The sequence below is a fragment of the Megalopta genalis genome, unplaced genomic scaffold (genome assembly GCF_051020955.1).
Source record: "Megalopta genalis isolate 19385.01 unplaced genomic scaffold, iyMegGena1_principal scaffold0339, whole genome shotgun sequence".
NCBI classification, from domain to species: domain Eukaryota; kingdom Metazoa; phylum Arthropoda; class Insecta; order Hymenoptera; family Halictidae; genus Megalopta; species Megalopta genalis.
The window spans coordinates 205,001-212,500 of record NW_027476408.1 but is presented as its reverse complement, the minus strand read 5'-3'; the positions used below and the strand labels follow the sequence as shown (position 1 = coordinate 212,500).

The following is a 7,500-nucleotide window of genomic DNA, read 5'->3' as shown; positions in this document are numbered from 1 at the left end:
GAGCGTGAAATATCATTTTGCTTTTATTTGATATTAGTTGCAGGTGAGGAGCTATGTTTAATCTTGTGCCAAATTTGACACCGAGATATTTTACGGAGTTTTTCATTTTAAGTGAGCAGTTCCCGATCTTGACTGTGGGAGGTCTTCTAATATCTAGAAAGCCTTTTAGCAGAATCATTTCTGATTTCTGTGATGAAATTTGGAGTTTTTGTTCCCTACACCATTCTAAGATTGTGGCTGTGATGGAGTTTGCAGTTGTTTCCAACTGTAATCTAGAGTCTCCTGAAGTGAGGACTATTAGGTCGTCCGCGTAAGCAATGACTTTGTGGCCTAGACTATTTAAGCGATTTAGAAGTTCGTCGAATATTAAGTTCCAGAACATGGGTCCCAGGATAGAACCTTGAGGGCAACCTTTGTTTACTGATTTGCGGGATATGAAGCTAGAGGTGACTATCTCTGCTGTTCGGTCAGAGAGGTAACTTTGAATAACTTTGTATATATTTTGCGGACAATTTCTATTTTTTAGGTTCCAGAGGATGCTGGGCCACCATACCGAATCGAAAGCTCCTGAGATGTCGAAGAGCAGACCTATCATATATTTGTTCCGAGAGTAAGTTACGTGTTTTCTTAATTCAACCATGGCGTCCTCTGTTGACCTTCCGGGTTTGAATCCGAATTGTCTATCAGAGGTGAGCTCATGGTTGTGCAGAAGGCAGTGGATCTTATTGGCCATAAGCTTTTCCAGAATTTTGCCGAGGACTGGGAGGAGAGAGATCGGCCTATAGGACTTAGGATCGCTCTCCTCTTTCTCTTTTCCTTTAAGTAGCACACGAATCTGAGCACGCTTCCATTGTTTTGGGAATACGCCGTGGGTTAGACAATCATTAAACAGTTCTGTGATTTCCCCATGTAGGGTAGTCCAGGCCCGCTTAATGATTACGTTTTCTAGTCGGTCGTGTCCGGGGGCTTTATTCGGTTTAAGGGATTTTACTATTGTGGCTATGTCTGTTTTTAAGAATGGGGGAGAATTTTCCGTGGCTGGAGGTGACGACGTCTCCAGTCGGATGTTAATTTGTCTGTTTGTTTCGTTGGTCGTGTTATCGTCTGGAACTAGGTGGGCTAAGAGTTTGTCTATTGTGTCGCGTAGTGTGATTGTTTGTTCACCTTGTATTTGTATACTTTCGCATACTTTGTCTGCTTTTAGTTTTTTGTTTGCTATTTTGTATGTTATTCCCCATGCGTTTTCGTTTCCTTCCTTGGAGACGAAGTTTCTCCAGCTTTTGAGTTTCGCGGATCTAATTTTTGAGATATATTTGTTTCGGAGGGTTCGATAAGACTCTCCTAAGGATTGCCTTACCGATTTCGTTTTTGTTCTTTGATAGATACGTCTTGCCTCAGTGACCTCTTTTCTAAGTTTGCTTAGTTGCGGAGTCCACCAAGGGACGGATTTCGGGAAGCGTGTTTTTTGCGGGATGGATTGTTCTGCTGCTGTTATGATTTTATTTTCTATTTTCGCGGCGAGTGATTCTGGAGTTGAGGTTTCTAAGGGGGGCGGGTCGTCTGTAGTTTTGTTGGAGAGACAGTGGTGAAATTTGTCCCAGTCTGCTTTTTTAACGTTGAACCTATTGGTTCTGACTGGTCGGCTAGAAGTGTGGAATAGTTGGATGGAATAGGTTATTAGACTGTGGTCGCTCGTGGTCGTACTGTCATGTACCGACCAACACCTGATTTTGTCGAATGAGTTTGCACACGCTAGAGTGAGATCAATGTTAGAAGTTCCTCTAGGTGTGTTGAATGTGAAGGTTGCGGAAGGCTTGTTAACTACGAAGAGTCTGTGTTGGGAGATGAAATCTTCCATTGTCTCTCCTCGAGGATCTGTGCGTTTGCTGAACCAGAGGGGGGAGTTCGCGTTTGAATCTAAGCTAATTATTATTTTATGCCCCTTGAGAGTTGTAATTGCTTTATCTAGGTGGGCTAAGTATGAGTCTATGTTTTCGCAAAATTGGAGATACGCGTTGATTATGTAGAATCTGTCGTCTTTCGTGCAGATTTCTACGCATGTGCAATGGGTGTTACTTATTTGTGCGATCTTAAGGGCTTCTATTTCGGTGTTGAAAATAACTATTGCTGATTTAATTTTGTCCGCGGTAGAGATTTTTGAAAAGCGTTTTTTGTCGGTTATGATTTTTGTGGTAATTCCGAAGCCTGGGATGGAGTTCGCGTTACTGTAGGGCTCCTGAAGCAAGAGTATATCTATCTTTTTGTTTGTCGCTATCTGTCTGAGTTCGTCAGTTACTGTCTTAGAACCTCCGGCGTTTATTTGTGCTACTTTTAGGATTCGTATGCTACTTGTGTTGCGTCTAGTGGATACTGGGTTTATAAAAGTTGAGGGTTTACTTACCATAATCCGTTTTTGAAGTTTGTATCTCTAGGGCGTGGCAGAAAGCGGGGCAGTCCTTGGTTCTGGATGAGTGGTTGTGTGGCTTGTTGAATCTCTTGCAGTTTACACATGACGGGCTATTTTTCTTGTTTGGGCAGTTGGAAAAGGAGTGTCCATCTTCAGCGCAATGGCCACAAGTTTCAATTGTGGCCCTGCAATATTTGGCAATGTGTCCGAAGGCCTGGCACTTATAACACCTACTAACAACGTTATAGTCTCTAAGAGAGCACGAGTGCCAACCTAGAAAAACACGTCCTGTTGCTGCGAGTTGTTCCCTAACTTCTGGTGCTGTTTCAATTATCCAGTTTGTGGTGTCCTTGGTTCTGTCTCCTGATTTAAATAGGATTTTTACTTTTTCCGCGAGTTCTATTTCGGTTAGGTGTTCTAAGTTTTGGCTTCTCAGGGCTGTGAGGAGTTCTTTTTCGTTAGTGGAGTTAGGAACTGAGTAGATTATTAAACGCGGTCTCTTTTTAGCGGGTGATTCTGTTTTTAGTCCGGCGTTTTCTAGGTTTTTATTTCGTATTATTTTGTCTAAGTCTTCTTTAGTGTCGGTCTCTATAAGCACTCCGTTGTTTTTTATTTTTCTTACGTTTCTTATTTTAATATTGTCCTTTGTTGGTGTTATGTTTTTCATTATAGTTTGTTTAGTGTTTTCGCTGCTGCAGGTGTCGTTGTTTAGTCTCGGGTAAACTGTGGTCACAAAGCGGGGTGTAGATTTGATGGAGGTGATTGTCGTGGTTCTGATGTTGGTTCGTGCTGCGTTCGCGTAGGAGGTCGGTGCTGTTGTTTGTTGTTGTTGCGGGGCCTTGCTGATGTTGTTCACGGTGTGAACTACATTGCTGACGATTTGGCTGAGCTTCTCTATTTTTCCGTGTAGTGAGTCTTGTTCCTGTGTCTTGTTTTTTAGTGTCTTGTTTTCTCGTTCTATTTTTTCGGCGTAGTCGTAGGCGTCCTTGATGATGTTTTTGAAGTGCCTTGCATCTTCCGATGGAAGGCTGTCCGCAAGCTCACTGCTGAACGTGAGAAGAATCAGGAGCGGCGAGGGTTCACTGGACTCTTCCTCTTCGTTGTTGTGGCGTCTTTTGTGTTCTTGCTCCGTGACAGAGTCGGCCTTCCTCTTGAGCTTCTTTTTCTGCTCGATGGATTCTCCCAATTTTCGGGCTGCGCGGGACTGGACAATCTTCCAGTCATTGTCCAGATCCATCTCCATGGTATTTTATCCGCGTGACCGAGTCACGCGGCCCGGAATTTAAGTGCAGATTTTTAGTTTTAATTTTTAATTTTTGCGCGAGAAAGAATTTTTGCGTTTAAAGTATTATGTATGTTGGAATTTGTGTTCGTAACTATGCACCGTTGCTAGGGAGCTACGCGGAAAACCGTATACCTGGACGGGGTACCGTTATCGTTTACCGTTACCTGGCCGGCGACCCTTGTAATCCGGGACGGCGCAGGTAGTCAAAATTTACGGACGCGAACAATTTAAAGTAAATGTTTATGCTTATAACTTTTTTAACGTTAAAACAATTAACAAATGAACTGCACAAGGTTGTTGTTGGTGAAAAACACTGCACGTTGGTACAAAAAATTTTTGATTTTCGTCACTTTTAACTACCGTTTACGAAACGACGCGGATTAACTTCGGAGCGACTTGTCGCACGTCCGTTCACCTCGGCGGTTGAGAGCGGAGTCCAGTAGATAGGGACAGTTAGTGTCGTCGTTGTGAGTCTAAAGATGGGCTATGCCTGGGTCCTATGTGGACTATACTAGCCGCTCTCTCGACGCGTGCCGATGGTCTGGCTCTACCCTCGTTCGTTATCGTGACAGGGGAAGACAACGTGCTACTCCCGCTGCCACCTCGAGTCCAACCCAATCCAGGCACTCTTGACGGAGTAGTGTTAAAGTCAATTTATCTCCGCAAGAGGGGCTTCAGCCTGGCCCGAGGGGGCGAACCCCGAGGGGTCCGCCCAGCATGCCGTTCGAATGGCGGAGTGGACAAGTCCACGTCTGCCCGTCACTCAAGTCGGACACGGGACGACTCCAAAGCTAGCGCCGCCTGATAGGAAGCGCAAGCTGGGTCCCGCGACTTGTGTGCACTAGCCCACCCTCTGTCCTTGCAATTAGAGCAGACCGGAGGTTCACTCTTCTTGCTACAGAGCGTGAAGGTATGCCCCTTTTGGGAGCAGTGACCGCACACGTCCTCCTTGAATTTACAACGCTTCGAGGTATGCCCGAAGCGTTGACAACGGTAGCACCGAAGCACCTGGACGAAATCCCGTACACGACAGGAGTTCCATCCAAGGTAAACTCGGCTACCCCTCTGCTTCAGCCGCTGAAGATTCTGCGGACTGACGGCAACGACCCAGTTGGCTGTCTCCGGGGTCTTGCCAGCCATGCGGCTGACCCGAATTCCCGAAGGCACATCCTTCTGGTTCGCATCGCAGAGATTTTGCCTCCAAATACTGGAGGCAATTTCGTCCTTACCCATCCGACGCGGGACGTCGTAAACTAAAACCTCGGGGTCCCGCTTGGTAGGTAAGGAGACGGACAGACCCGCGCTCCGGAGCTTCTTATTGCCAACGAAGGCTTGCAGGTCCTCCTTTCGGTCGGTCTCGACGACGATGCCACCGGAGTGGATGCGTCGGACCGACTTTATTCGGATCGCCTCCTTCGCTGGTTTAACGAGCGACAGAACAGTAACCTTCGTAACTTCGCTGCTCTGTCCTTTTTCCTTCGGCGGGAAGATTTTTACCACATGCTGCGATTGTGGCCGTCTCCCCGCTTCCGGAGAAGCTCCTTTGCAGTCGACTTTGTTCACATGGGCGTAAGTCGACTGCGCGGCGTTGCAGGCCGTCTTCGGGAGAGTTCCCTTGGACGGCCCAGGTCGCATCGCACTCATTACGGCAGGACGCGCTTTTAGGTCCGCCCTGACCGCGGCGAGCTGCCCTTCGACGAAGCTATTCCGTTGAATAAGCTCCTGGACCAGCTCGTTGAGTGCCTCAACCTCGGCGAGTATCTTTGACCCGGACTCCTTATTGACTTTCGACTCAGGTCGAAAGCAAAAGGTCCGTATTTCGGACACTCGCCTAAAGGCTTCGTCTCTTACGAGATCGAGAGGCCGTACCTTCTGCCCGGAGAACGTCCCCTTCGGTCTCCTGGCCCGGTTTACTGCGGCCTTGCCGGTGGGTGCGCCCGGCTTGGCTCGCTTTGACTTTTTGGTGACGGTTTGCCAACCGTCACCAGTAGGGTCCTCGACACGCTCGGGTGCCGACTGCACCTTCACGAGTGACGTGTCTCCGACTCGTTCGATTACTTCCACGTTACCGGTGTCCGGCGTACCTTCTACCGTGGGCTCGGTTTTCACCGAGACCGCTCGCGTGGGAGTCACACATCTTTGCAAGATCACACGAGGATTGGCGATATTAATCACCTTCCCGGATCTTGTCTTTCTCACAGACGCGGGGGGACTGACAGCTGCATTTGCAGTTCCCGCGTCTGCGGCGACGGCTTCACTCCGAGTAGGAGCTGGACCCGTCGTCTTTGGACGCTTAGTTTTTTGTTCATTAATTTTATTAAGACCCATAATGTGTCTTGGTCTTTCATCCAGTGCGCTCCCCGGCCACCACCGACCCGCACAATTTGGAACCCGCCAAAGGCTGAGTTAGGGCTACGCACCGAATATAGTCTGCTGGCTGGGTCGGTTTCCTTACCCAGCCCGCGTCCTCGCCCAGCAGAACCCACTTGCCCGAAGCGTGTGGTCGTTCCAAGCCGATTGACTGGACCAGGGCTGCTTTTCTCGTCCAGCCGCCCATCTAGCCGAAGCAGAGGCCAAAGGTACGTGTTGGGGACGTCTCACCCGCAGGAGAGGGCCCCCTCAGATCCCAGGATCCTCTTTTCCGACGACAAGGGTCGCCACGCACGGCAAACACGTGGGAGACAGCAGTCGGAGAGGCTGCCTCTTCCTCTCCACCACACTTCGTTCAGTTCGCTGCGTATTTAAGAACACGAGCTATCCAGCGGTACCTTTTTCGTGGAGGCTCAAGTGTGGCTAGGGCACGTTTGCCCCTTGCGGCCTGGGTTGCCCAGGGGATTGATTGCATCCCATGTATTCCTGAGCCCAGCGGAGTGTTGTCTAGTGGCGTGTTCCGCCCACGAAAAACGGTCTGAAAAACCGTTTAACGTAAACTGGGGAACTGATGCCACGAGTGACAACAGTTCCCCAGTCGGAAGTCATACAGCACATACAGTGCTGTACAAAGAACACGCCACAGCCCGTATGCTAAATCAGGGCCTCGCCATTATGCGAAGTACTACATGTACGACGCACTGACGGTCTCTAATGCCTTCATCGCCGATACACCCATCGACTCGGCCGATCAACCCTCCTACGCGAGGGCTAGTTCGGGGGTTATCTCCCGCCCTGGGTGGCCACAGACCGCCACCGCCTAGACCGCCACCGCCAGTAGATAGGGACAGATGGGAATCTCGTTAATCCATTCATGCGCGTCACTAATTAGATGACGAGGCATTTGGCTACCTTAAGAGAGTCATAGTTACTCCCGCCGTTTACCCGCGCTTTTTTGAATTTCTTCACGTTGACATTCAGAGCACTGGGCAGAAATCACATTGCGTCAACACCCGTGGGGGCCATCGCAATGCTTTGTTTTAATTAGACAGTCGGATTCCCCTAGTCCGTGCCAGTTCTGAGCTGAGCGTTGAATGGCGGCCGAAGAGGACGACCGCACCGATGGGAAACGCCACGGAAGCCTCGCAGCAAGGAAGATCCGCGGGAGGCCAAGGCACGGGACCGAGCTCGGATCCCAGCCACGAGAGCCGTTCACCTCGCCCAGGCCCGGCACGTCAGCCAGACCCGCTTCCCGACCAAGCCCGACACGCCCCGCTCCTCAGAGCCAATCCTTATCCCGAAGTTACGGATCCAATTTGCCGACTTCCCTTACCTACATTAATCTATCGACTAGAGGCTCTTTACCTTGGAGACCTGCTGCGGATATGGGTACGAACCGGCGCGACACCTCCACGTGGCCCTCTCCTGGATTTTCAAG

General features: G+C 49.4%; 1 pseudogene; it reads right to left on the bottom strand.

The window, feature by feature from the left end:
- Positions 1-6,877: 6,877 nt before the first annotated feature.
- Positions 6,878-7,500, bottom strand: part of LOC143263125 (large subunit ribosomal RNA) — a 2,990-nt pseudogene continuing 2,367 nt past the window's right edge.